Source organism: Anser brachyrhynchus, assembly GCF_964034855.1.
Source record: "Anser brachyrhynchus genome assembly, chromosome: 13".
NCBI lineage: Eukaryota > Metazoa > Chordata > Aves > Anseriformes > Anatidae > Anser > Anser brachyrhynchus.
In genome coordinates, this window is record NC_137708.1 from 9,826,534 (window position 1) to 9,840,130 (window position 13,597).

Genomic DNA, 13,597 nt, shown 5'->3' on the forward strand with positions numbered 1-13,597 from the left:
AAAATAATTCCTGTACCAAAACAAACACAGTGATTCTTTCAAATAAAATAAATGAATACACATATCTTCTGTGCTTATGTTTTCCCTCACAAACGGTAATGGAGGGAAGAGGACAACTTGAAAATGAATACTTACCACATACTCTGAAGAAGTCCTTAAATGTTTTTATAAGAGTTATATTCAGCCAAAATAAAGACATTTTCACTATCTTAAAGATCAGAACATTTCAGCTGTTCAATTTTCCAGTTGAACGCAGGTAGCAAAGACTAGAAAAATTCTACTTAACTGAAGATTAATTATTGCTGAACAATCTGAAATAAAAATCATTTATCCAGTAAACCAGATGCAGAATAATGAAATAAAGAAATAAAACGGTACTAAATTATAGGTCATGCAAGCATCTATCTCATTAGCAACACCAAAAAAAATAAAAAAAAGCTTTACAATTATTTCATCTCCTTAATGTTTTCACCAGATTCTCAGCAAACTTCATTTGCTGTGCATAGCCATAGACTGCAACACTACTTAAACTTCTTATAATTCCCCCCAAAATCCACTGCAGATTTCTTGCAAATAAAGCCGAGCACTTTTGCAGTAGTCGAGAAAGAAAAAGATAAACAACTAAAAAACTAAAAAGTTTGATAAACTGTTACTAACTTTATTTTCCCTGTTCCTTTTGAAGAATATAATACATAGAATTAGCAAGAATTTTCCTTGGTATACAACAGAAAGCGACACATTTTATACAGAACAAAAGGATAAAACATTTCAAGTCTTTAATGCCTCACACAAGCCTGTAGTTTATAATTTTATCACCTAAAAAACTGCTATTCCTGCAATCAGGATATATTCAGTATAGTGCTGGATATGGTTGTCTGTATACATTGTATTTTTCAGTGTATTACCTGACTCTTGAAAGAGTGTTGGAAAAAAAAGGAAGTCCTAGGAAAGAGGAATAAAACAATTTAAAAAAAATGATTGTAGCCACTCCACACATTTTTACTTTTTTTTTTTTTTTACCTAACTTATATTATTCTGGTAATTTACTATAATACCAGGAAGAGGACAGTACACAAAGAATTTAATAAGATGGTAATGATCTGAAAAATAATGAATCAAAATACACAGAGATTGTTACTGTACTGACTGGTTGAGATGCCAACATTACGTAGAGTAGAAACCATTCAAAACAGTGCCACTCTAGATTATTGAATATTTTTATCATTTTGATCTGATGGACCATAGGTGAGATATGACTACAAGAACACTCATATGAAGGAGAAAGTCAGTGTAGTGGAGGAGTTATTAAAACAAAAGCATGTTTCCAGCGTGGTGAAAGCAGGACACTCCCCATCATGGTATAAAGCCAGAGGCTTCCATAGAAGAGAACAGAATAGCTCAGTCGGAAGGACCAACAAAGATCATTAGGTCCTACTGCCTGACCACTTCAGGGCTAAGCAAAATTTAAAGTATGTTACTAATGGTATGACCCAAATGCCTCCTGAATGCTGCCAGGCCTGGAGCATCAAGTACCTCACTAGGAAGCCTGTTCTAGTGAGGCTAGCTTCACATTAGAGAATTTTTTCCCTGGTGCAGCTCCATGCCATTCCTGCACATCCTATCATCAGCTCCCACGGAGCAGAGACCGGCACCACCTCCATCGCTTTCCCCCTCAGGGAGCTGCAGAGAGCGATGAGGTTGCCTCTCAGTCTCCTTTTCTCCAGAGCAGACAAACCGAGTGTCCTCAGCCTCTCCTTACAAGACGTGCCTTCCAGCCCTTTTATTGGCTTTGTTGCCCTCCTTTGAACACTTTAACACCATTTTTATGTTGTGGAGACTGGAAACGCACACAACACTCAACGTGAGGCAGCACCAACATTATGTATAGCGGGAGAACCGTACCTTTTAATGGGCTGGCTAGACTGTGCTTAATGCACTCCAGTGCATTACTCCTTTTACTATGAATGGGAAATATTTTCCAAGGACTGGCAGTCCATTTACGTAGCATTTGAACAAAGAAAAATGATAGAAGGAACAAGGGTATTATTGAAATTCAGGTCCCATAATTACTGCCAATATGTTTTCTGACATATCCTGCACATTGTACTGTATTTCTTTCAGTCTTGCAGACAGAATGCTAACTATGGAGCAAAAGTACAAGGGAAAGGACTACCAAAACAAAATAAGTCATTGTAAAGTGCACATGGAGAATGGCACGCAGACAGCTATTTGACCAGTTGTTCCATAGACATTTAAGAAGGCAAAACATTCAACATGATATACTGAGAATGAAGTCTTTGGAGTTATATAAATGATCTGGAATCAAGAGCCGCTCATTCCTCAGCCTCAGATTTACCATGTTTGGAGTCTGTTGCTCCCAGTTGTTCAGTCAAAAATCTACTGGTTGTGGGACAAGGCCAACTGTTACAGCTACCGCAGGACAAAACCAGAGGCAGGCCTGAATTTAATTCCTTGACTTTTAAGTGTTTGGAGGTGTCTTGTGGCCAGGCTTCCTGTCTCATTTTTCTCATGCCTGTCTTGTGCTGCAGCTATGCAGGTTTTTTGACTATCCATACATTTGAAATGCAGATTTGATGGATACTTGGGTTTCAACACACACTAGAGCTCTCCCTGCCCATTTCTTCTATTTGCCTATGTTCATTTCTTCATTTCCATTTTTTGTTTCAAATCCATTTCGTTGTTGTTTTACTGTCTGGCTCAGCAATCCAGCATTGACAAGCTGGACATATACCTACGACCTGGTGGAATCCCCTTTCACACAGCTCTGATAAACAATCCCTATAACCAACTCCCCAAAGAAGGGTCAAATTCTCTCAACATGTGTATCTTCTAATATATGGATTCCTGCCTTGGAGATGGAACAAGATGGACTGCAACATTCAAGAGACCATACAAAAAGGAAACAGGGGACCTTTTTTAGCCTTATAGGTTGATTTATTCATTGTTCACTTTATCATGGTATTACTAGTCTCATAGATATGCAAGCTTTTGTAATGATGCTGCTCAAATTCAGAGCAACTTTCATTAGTGATGAGCATATTTTGCACAATAGCTTGAAAACATTTGATCTAGCTTTTAAAGTGGATATTATGAATGCATGAGTTCTACTCCGGTTCAAGGTTTATATTCTTTTATAGCTTAATCTTACACAGGAGAACTAACTTCATATACGAATACACAAGTATTTATTACACACTAATTTTGAAAACTTGAATAATTTATCAAGACTTCTTTCCTAAAAAGATGGACACAACTGTGTAATTTAATTTTTAAACTTGTCATCACAAAGAACTCCAAACACGCAGACATTATGAAAGCATTCTGCGATATGGAAATATCTTGCAGGGGATCTATAAATGTATATCTTTTGTAAATATGAATAAATAAAGGAAGGATCTAGGTGCCAGAGGACAGACACATTCTCAGAAGTCTAAACAGCTTTATACTGAAAACCTTAGAGTTTAATTTGGAATTGAAACAGATAAGCCACACTAAAAAAATATTTAATGTGATCATTTCTCTCCTTAAAACACAGCTCAAATTACCAATCAGTTCAATAGCAGATCGATTAAAATCTGATTTTTAATGAATAACCAGAGTGGATGAGACTTCAGATTTAGAGCTTAACTCATTACCCAGGACTAGCAGCATACCTAGCCAGAAAGCCCTCATTTAAATGCATAACACTGACACACCCATTTAAATACAGTCATCAGCAGAAGTCCCAGCAAGCTCTACCACTGTCATGAATATGAATTCTATTATGGGTGTTTAGCTGTGCTTAGCTATGCTTTTTATTGCTGTAGCAGTTATAGAAGATGAGTTTTTGTAGGCTCAAGTCCACAACTTTCAACTTTCAGTGAAATTATTTTGGATCCTCCCTGCTTGTACCAAATTATGGTTTTGGTGGTTTTTTTTTGTTTTGGTTTGGTTTTTTGTTTGTATTTTTTTTGGGGGGGAGCATATTTCAAAAGTTGAAAAATATGCATAATTTCTATGTGACAACTGAGTTATCATTCCATCTCCTAGCTAAAGGAATAGCTTAACACTATAATTATCAACAGTGATAACACCGAAATAAATGAATAATTGTCTTGAAAATAACAGTATTTAAAGTAGTTAAGCAAAAATATAGCATTTCATTGATAACATATACGATTTTTTTTCCTGCAATTACTAAAAGTTCAGTATGCAAGGGGGATGAGCTACAAGAAATTATTCGCTATCTTTCAAAAAGATCTGACAATTTATCTAAACAGATAAATTTAATAGATAAATTTATCTGAATTGGCAAATTGTTCCTAGCGTGATTATGGCCTTCTCAAAATTCTTTAAAAAAGACAACATCATGAAAGTTAGGAACACAAACTCCCTGTTCTCACATCCTTACTTTCTAATAATCTGATGTCCTTTAAAAGTCAGTTGTGAACCCAACCACTCTTGGTTACTGCAAGGCAAATCAGTTGCAAAGCTGGTACAGCACATAAGCTGGGCTGCTGAGAGGCTCAGTGAGCTCGGATGCACTCAGCACAAGAAACAGGCTGTGTCCATTTCAGAGGTCAGGGGAAAAAAGCAAATTCAGTTCTCCACTCAGTCCTAGGTCTACTGCACCGCCCTAAGCAGCTAATTAAAGTAGTAATAAAGGGTTGCGTAAGAGTGATGCTAGCCCCATCGTACTGTGAGAAAGAGCAAATATGAAGGCACTCTGATGTGGCACATACAATGCAAAAGACATCCACTAGCCATTTATCTTGCTGTATCTCGTGTATGGAAATTCTACCTCCTAATTAAACCATTCAGTTTGTTAAAGAGAAGACCACAAGGTCTTTCATTCACAGACTGCAAATGCCTAGCCGGGAGAAAGACTTAAACCTACAACAGTTTGATCATTAAGACAAAACACCATATCCCTCAAAGGAGAGGTTAGTTTATATTGTTCTCAGGGGCTATTTAAGTCAAGCAATTGGGATACACACAGCCCAAAAGTTTTAAAACAACCAGGGAAGGCCTTGGGATCAAATGTCTGCACACCAATGGGACTCAAATGACAGCTACAAATATTTACTCTGTGCTTTTTTGTTTGAAGCACATGAAGCTTTAATGACTGATGGAGCAGCTGTCACACAGTACAGAAGAATTTCACTCCAAGATGAATGAAGGATTACAGGATTTGGCTTTTCCTGTGTTTTTTTTTTTAAAGTTGCTTTTATTACAGCATAAAAAAATCTATGGGTTGCTCTGGGGCTGATGCTAGATATATATATCTGCATCAGAATTATTACTTCTGGGATTCAGTGTTCTGCAGCAGATTGGATTTTCTCGTATAAAAAATAAATAAATAATCTACAAGGAATGAATAATATGCAGAAAGGATTGCATCTTAATTCACATACTAAGATGACTTACTTTGCTGTGCTATTTACAATAAACCTTTGAGATGCACAACTTATCTGTGGTCTTTTATGTTGAAAGTGTCCTGGTTTCTGTGTAGCCATGTATAAGTACAACAGATTGAGGAACTGATTGCTTTGAAATCAGCAAGTCATGATTTTATGAAAAAATATTTAAGGATGTCTTCAAATATATCTCTTCAGACATTCCATCCACCTCCACCATGAATGAGAAATACAGTTATGCACTATTCCTTGGATAATTCAACATCATCTGCTCATTTTACTTGCTTCCCACTGATAGCCACAGAACACAGATAACCATGTAACAAGGCTGTATAAAGGGACAAACCCTTACTCGAACCTCTCTCAGGGTTATGTTATAATATCAACCAGCTCCTTGTCAAGTCCATGTGTTTATCAAGCATACTTTCCAGGAATTGTTTTCCATATACCTCCTCCAGGAACCAGCTAATGCCATGTTAGCAGAATCCTTTCTGATGATTCTCCACCACCTTCCTACTTCACCCTACCCAACTCATGCATCGAAGGACAAGATAAGATGTCTCAGCAACACTGTCACCAAAATTTCGCTTTCATTTGCTTTTTTTCATGCCTTTTTCAAAATGTTCAGGGTCACAGCTTTTAAAACTACAGCCTCTACACTGTGAGAGTGATCCTCAGCAGGTTTGATGGTCTAGGACCATACATATGGCCGGTCCCAGGTGGAGCTGTACACCAGCACACGGTACAAACGCAGTCTGTAGGGTGCACCAGCATGTACTTACTGGGAAGGGTATGCTTAGCTCTCCTTCTCACCTCTCTGCCTGCCTCATCTACATGATGAGTATTAGTGAAACACCCTTTTCGCCAAATAGGACAAGGGTTGCTGCCAAAATAGAGAAAACAGACAAAAACAACCCAGAATACCGCTAATACCAATTGCAAAGCATGGTAGCTTTTTGCTTGATTGTTTTAAATAATGCAAAGGAAACAGGCTTCTGAATAGTACCTGTGAGACAAGTGAGCAGAGGTAGGTGTATGAAAAAAAAAAAAGGATAAAAATCATCCTCAAGGTGAGAACAGAAGAGTGCCCAAACAGTCCTCTGTCAGGTCCTCCCTCTTCTGAGAGGAACGTCAGCCAAAAATAGCTGATCCCTAGCAAGCCCAGAAAGGAAGCAGAGCAGAGTGTTGTGCAGGTCCCAATATATTCCTTTCTCCAACACACTGGGCCTGGACCCCTCCACACAGTGGCTTTTTTAAGGGAAGTTGAGGATGTCGTATCTAAAAAGGACAGATCTTGGTACGTGGTTAAAAGGGAAATGATCTTGCAGAGGAAGGACCATTAACTTCTGAGCATTTCTGATCTGATGGAGAGATGTTCCCTTAGGATATGAAATTAAATGCAAAAGTGGTTGGGCTCAGAAACAAATAGCTGCCTGTAATTTACTGTCTGTCAGAATTATAACCCACATTTTTATTTTCTTATCAATATCAACGCAGAGTTGGATCATAACCACAGAACATTCAAACACCCTTGGTTTCCACTGTCCTTCACACATTCTCCCATATCCTTGGGCAAGACAAATGGAAATTGCTGTAGGAGCTTAGGAAAGTCTTTTATATATAAGCACATCAAGTATTGGGCAACACAGTCATCAAAAACTGACTGCTTTTCTCCTCCAAGTACAGGTCATTTCCTTCTCTCTTCTGCTGCATTATTAGGGCTGAAGTTGTGTTCAAAGGCTCCAGGGTCAGAGTCAGGGAAAAGGTAATGAATTTACTGCTTTGTATACCTGGCTATGCAATTTGCTACACATTGTTCACCTCCTGGCTGCTATGATAGATATTTCATAATGAGCAAACTACAGTTTTAATAGAAGATCAACATTAAGATTACTTTAAGGGGAAAAGTCATCCATTTTTAGAGTTGTTAGCTTAAAAGTAACACCTTTCCAGAGAAATGAGCCTAATCCAAGGAAAGCATCAGATACAAAAGTCAGATACGAATTCAGATCTCAGTTTTGTCACATTTTCCACGCAGAAATAGCTATTTTGTCAATGTCATGATAACTTGACATTGATGAGTGAGATTTTGACAGGAGACATTTCGTGCAATTTTTGTCTTTAAAAAAGCACTCTTTTTTGGTAGTTATAAATAGACTGTAAATCACAGAAATTATTTCCGTTATTCTGCGTCCTTGGCAAGCTGTTTCAGGCAAGTGTCTCAGCCCGCTCCTGCAGCAGCCAGCGAGGCAGAGCCCAGCTCCCATGGTGGCCACCACATGCCCAGTGCCATGACCATGCCATCAGTGAATGGCCAGGAATTCAGCTGGTCACACAGAGGTGGGACTTATTTTTTTTTGCTTTGTTGACAAATAACATCACAGTATTAAACCTTACGCTGTGTATCAACAATTACATCCCACAACAAAAGATGATTCATTCAGATCAATATAAGGATTTGGGAGATTTTCAGTTAAAGAACAGCTCAATGAGAATAAAACAAAGTACCATCAAAACTGTAAAGATTTCTTCACTCTACAAGGATTTCAGGTTAAGGTCCGTACTATACTGCCTGGGACAGCCCTCTTCAGATGTATTTTGTTTGTATTTAAAGGAAATAGGCTTTTCTGCACTGACTCTCATAAGCTTCCAAAAAGTTACAAACCTACAAGCACAAAAGCATGACACAGATTATGATGATGATAGTTCCACACACACCAGATTTGTCATGTAAAAAGTTTCTAAGAAAGCAGAATTTCAAAATAAAGGCACAGAGGTATCCTATATCACCAATGACTGACATTCAAAATCATTTTTTATTGCAAAATTCACTCCCTGAAGTAGAAATACAATTGGCACAGCAAATTTCAGCCCAAAGTAACCACTAGAATTTATGAAGTATGTACATTCAAGAATAAAGCAAACCATATCAGTGACTGATGGTCCAAAGATGTTCTTATTTTTTTGACAGTGGAATCATACTGCGTCTTACAGTCTCTTTAACGAAACAGCAGCTGAAGAATAACAGCTGCACAAAGTCTGCAGGCTAAGCTGTGTCTAATGATCTTTAGTGAAAACAAAACATAAAGGACAAATGAAAGCTGTGGAGTATGTAAGAATAGAGTATGCAATGGAAGGATATTGCAGTACACAGACCAGGGAAAATTATTTTGCCCTTTTCTGCAGTGAGGACTCCTGACAGATGCTTCTGTTATATTTTATAACACACACAAAAATCCAAAAATCCAGCAAAAGAACAGAATACCTGTGTTAGCACTAAAATAAATGCTAGGAAGGTGTTTGTAATACAGTTAACCCTGGGTATGAAGCTCCATGAAGTCCTATGCCAGGACCACAAATCAAAAGCAATTGTTTGAAGCAGAACTGAAGTTTGCTAGGAATTCCATATTATCATTTCTAAGCACACAAACTTTATCTTTCCAGAAGGCTAAGACAGCTTTGTAAAGTGGGGGGAGAAGAAGCATTTCATAAAGAAAAATTCAAAGTTCTTAGACGCTTCAAATTTTAAATTTTAAAAATTTTAGAAAAACCAAACTTTCAACACAATTGGATAAATGGCTGTTGATCTTCACGAAAGCTACCATTACCTACTGAAATCTCAGGAAAAACAGCTCCTAAGATTTTAGCAAAATACATGTAGGTAGACATTAGAAACAGCTCTTCAGCTCAAAACAATTCCCCAAAAACCTAACCCCTGAAGTGCCCCTGCAACAAATACCTGAAAAACACCAAGAGTGAAAATTATTATGAAAGGAGTCAAGGTAAATGTAAACAAGGTTTTATCCAAACATAATGGTAAATACAAGGATGAAAATGGGAAAGAGAAATATCTAAAGACCATTAATAAAATTGCACCAGGTGCTGTTCACCATTTTACTCAACACAGCCAGCACCAGGGCAGCGCCCATGCTCTCAGGCACCGCTCTGTTCAGGCTGCAGATAAATTTCAGATAACTCAGGGGCTGTATTTCAGTTTCACATTAAATTGTGTGCATCTTAAAAGAATAAAAATACTAACAACTACTACCACACTTTAGTCGTGCTTACCATTTCCTTTTAAATGGCCAGACTCCTTTATTCACACTTACCCTTTTGAATTGCATCCATCTCGTTCTCTGGAAGCATCTCCGGGGCAGTTTTCCTGTAAAGAACAACGTAGCTGATTGCATGTTGTGTTTTTGTTATCTGATGAGCTTCTTTGCTTCTTCCTTCTGTCTCATTCTCTGCTCTGCCCCCTCCTCCCCCCTCCCCACCCCCCAACAGGAGGAGGGCGCATTAAGCCAGTTTAGTTGAAATTTATATTATTCTCATTCCTATATTACCCATACTCTGTACTTCAATTCAACAGACATGTTACTAATGTTAAAAGCACTGGTCTGCAATACTAATAGCATCAACTATGCAAGGACATCCCAAAGCTTTATTAATGCAAATGAAGCACTTTGAGGCAGACAGAACAGGGTAAAGTACTGTTATTATTATTTTCCAGAAGTACAATTCTGTTTGGCATTAAAATGTCATCCATTTGGACTGTGTGACACTACCACATGGGCCCATGTCCTTTCCTTCTAGTGAAGCTTAACTTCACTGGTGAATTTCTAAATCTCCAAGGCAAGAACGCAGCTTACATCTGCCCTGAGAACAAAATCAAAATAATTTTCTGCTTTGCAGGGCTTATTATTTACAAGTAATTAAGGAAGATGCAGATGTAAAATCGACACTACATGGGCATGGTTGGTAATCTGTCTGTATGGAATTGTAGCAAGACCCTTACATGAACCATGCTTTCAGCTGAGCATCATATTGACAGGACTGAAAAATGGAGCATGCTACTTAAAGTACATTGATGCAAGCAACATTACTCAGTCTTACCATAATAAATGCTGTATATAAATAAAGCAACCATAATCTCAGAACTGTGACCTTACTATAAAATCCCATTTGCAAAATCTGTAGTCACCTGTAAGTCTTTAAACAATGGTTTAAAGGAAAATAAATCTGAAAAAAATCTATGATAATTTTATACCTGTTAAATCTGTAAGCAATATTTAAGAACACTGAAGCTGAAAGTTGTGAAAGAAAAAAGGCTTCACCCATCCATCCTTTCTTCACTTAATGTGTATTTGAAAAGGTTGGTTTGTCTTTTTTTTTTTAAAAAAAAAAAGTTTAATTCCTCCCCCAGAATATTTAGCTAGAGTTTTCTCTCTTGGGAGAGAACATTCACGAGCCTCAGCAAGATAATTTTATATATAGTTAAAAACATTATATTTAAAATCTGCTCCAGCAAAAGATATTCTAAGAAATATCAATTTAAAATAAGGACATTGAAAAACATCAAATCAAATCAGGAAAGAAAAAAATCTTTTCTAAAATCACTGTGTTATAGAGCAATCCCAACAAATTGTATCTGGATCATTACAGGAATTAGCACCTAATGGTATGATTTTGAAAGAATTTACTACAAAGCTCACTCAAGTCAGTGAATGACAAGTGTTTAGGCTTTAAGGCCAAGAGGAGATAGTCTTAACAATAAGATCTTGTACACAGTATAACACGGAGATCTGTAATCAGACTCTTGCAGCTACCCTGAAAGTCGGCAATGTGCTGACCTTCAAAACTGGCATATTCCTAAGGACTTTTAGTGATGAAGATCCACTATACTCTTCGGTAAGAATTTTTAGAATTACACTTCTTACAACACATATCAGCCTAATTTTAGCTTCCGTCCACCAATTTATATAGCTCCACTTTTGCCTACTAGTTTTAGAAGCCCACAAATCTCCCGACGTAGTATTTATACAGTTTAATAAGTATTCTATTAACCTTATTTTAGCTAGGATGAGCCTCTCATTAAAAATGCAGGTTTTACAGACATAATTTTTTGCAGAGCTTTTCTGAACCCTCTTCAAATTGCTATAATCCTTTGTAAAAAGTGTTAACATCAGAGTGGGGCTGACTTCCTAAGCAGCCATCTCATCTGTGCGCAGTACAGAAACAACAATCCTTCCCCTGCAGGTATATTCAAGGGCCACTTTTACCCCCACAATGCTCAAACACACACACACGTGGCTGGCTTTCAGCAGGATGCCCATGTCCCTTTCAACATCATGGCATCCTCCCACCCTGCAGATGTGAGCAATATTCTTTGTTCCTAATTGCATGACCATTGATTTGGCTGCATTAAAATGCATGGGAGAGTGCACTGATTACAATGGACTTTGAATCAGACTTCAAAAGAAAATGTGCTGTGAAAAACATGTCTTTCCAAGGACCAGAAGACAGACATGTTAAGAGCTTATTCCAATAACATTCTGCAGCAGGGAATACTTAGCAAGGCAGAAATGATAACCAAATGGTACTCCACTCTGACATCCAGCTAGAGCATTCAGCCTAACCACTAAAAGACGCAATTAGGAACTGACACCTATTTGTTGACAAAGAATATGTGCACCTGTTAGCACAGCCCTATTTTAGGCTTCTGATTCTGGCAGCATTAATGCAAAAAGTACATCATATCTCATCTATTTTAATCTATGCAATAAATTAATGAAAAACAAAAAGCAGACAAAAACTTGACAGATGCTACGGAGAGGATGCAGAACAGAGCTGATCGAAACTGATGAATGGGAAGATTCCATCACAGCACAGAACAACGCACAGCTGTAGTTTTACAGAACAACGTGAAATAGTTTTATTTGGTTAACATTATCTCAAAGGTAAGTGAAAACAGTTCTCAGATGCAGAGCTGTGGACATTTTGCAGTAGTTCCAAAAACGGTTACTGTTCTCGCATCACATGAGCTGATGCACATCAGCAAATCTATGACCCGACCACATCACTCCACACTGCACAAAATCCTACCACTATTGGCTTCCAGGCTGCAGGCCTTGGGGGGCTCTTCTGCATGATCCAAGACCCAACTGATATGAGACACCTCCCATCTTGAGTTCAGGGGGACCCCAGACAATGCTCAGGCTATAAATCTATGACTAGCAATGTAGAGAGGAGATCCTTAGCACCAAAATTTCATACTCATAAACCAAACCAACTGCTAATTTATGCAAAACAATGTCCTGGCACTGACCACTTTCCAAACCGATGATTTCCATTTAGGATCTTCAAATGTTAAGTGACAGCCACATGCACAAACACACACACACACACACGCAGAAGAAAAAAAAAGTAGCACCCTTTCTGCATCTCTGCTGTCCTCCCACCAACTGGCTTCCACCAGCTGAAGAAATCATCTCACCTCTCCTACGACAAGGTTCCTCCCATTCTTTGAAACCTCTGATCTTAACGTCTGTCAGGGCAGACACACCAAACAAGACAGACCTGAAGCCTTCTCCAGCCTGGCAATTCTTGAATTTCTATACTGTTTGCCAGCAAACAAGTAAACTCCTCCAGCTTTTTAAATAGTAATAAATTCTTCTCCATGTCATCTGAAATACCAAGTACATTCACATCTCTCTCAAAGCAGTAATTGTGCAACTCAGTAGTTCTTAATAATTACAATGAAGATTCCTAGACTATTCCTGGCTACCAAAATTGAAGTTCTTATACAGATGCAAATATCTTATTTTTAGAGAGATGCAGAACCACATTTTCTCTCACAGTCTAATGGCTCTCCCAAAAAGATTTGCAAATTCTCTTGTGCAGCGTTTTTGTCCTGCTAATACAGCACTTACAAAAAGTGGTTACCAATATAATAGTATCTGTAAGGCTTCACAAAGACACAAAGGGAAACACTATTCTTTCAGACACAGTACTTTCACTTCTACATCATTAAAGTAAGGTTTTTTTTTCCGTTACTGATGATCTCCTACCATTACATCCATAGGGGAGGAACTGAAAGGAAAATAATATTGCCATGAGCAATTCTTGTTATGCCAGTATACAAGTAGGATGGAAAATATTAATGTCAATCAACAACTCTTATTCATCACAGCACTACGAACACAAAAACTGTTTGGATATCTCATAGCTGCATTTCCACGCTCTGTGATAGAAACTCACCCCTCACTCCAAGATGCGTGTTCTGTTTAATCTCATTTTCCTGGCAACAACACGTTCTGTTTGATATATATACATTTATTTATTTATTTATTCTTGTTATAAATCTGTTCTTTTCAATATCTACTTTACAGGCAGACTTTTAG

At 37.8% G+C, this 13,597-nt stretch overlaps 1 protein-coding gene across 4 annotated transcripts in view; it reads right to left on the minus strand.

Moving 5' to 3' along the window:
• The window catches only part of HTR2C (5-hydroxytryptamine receptor 2C), a 312,561-nt gene that overhangs the window by 195,443 nt on the left and 103,521 nt on the right, over nucleotides 1-13,597 (minus strand). For 2 of the 4 annotated variants that reach the window (XM_080554502.1, XM_080554509.1), the window contains one exon: nucleotides 9,527-9,579. The exons of the other annotated variants lie outside the window; for them this stretch is intronic. The gene's annotated coding sequence lies outside the window, so the exon portion shown is untranslated. The remainder of the gene's footprint in view (nucleotides 1-9,526; nucleotides 9,580-13,597) is intronic. 4 annotated transcript variants of the gene reach the window in all.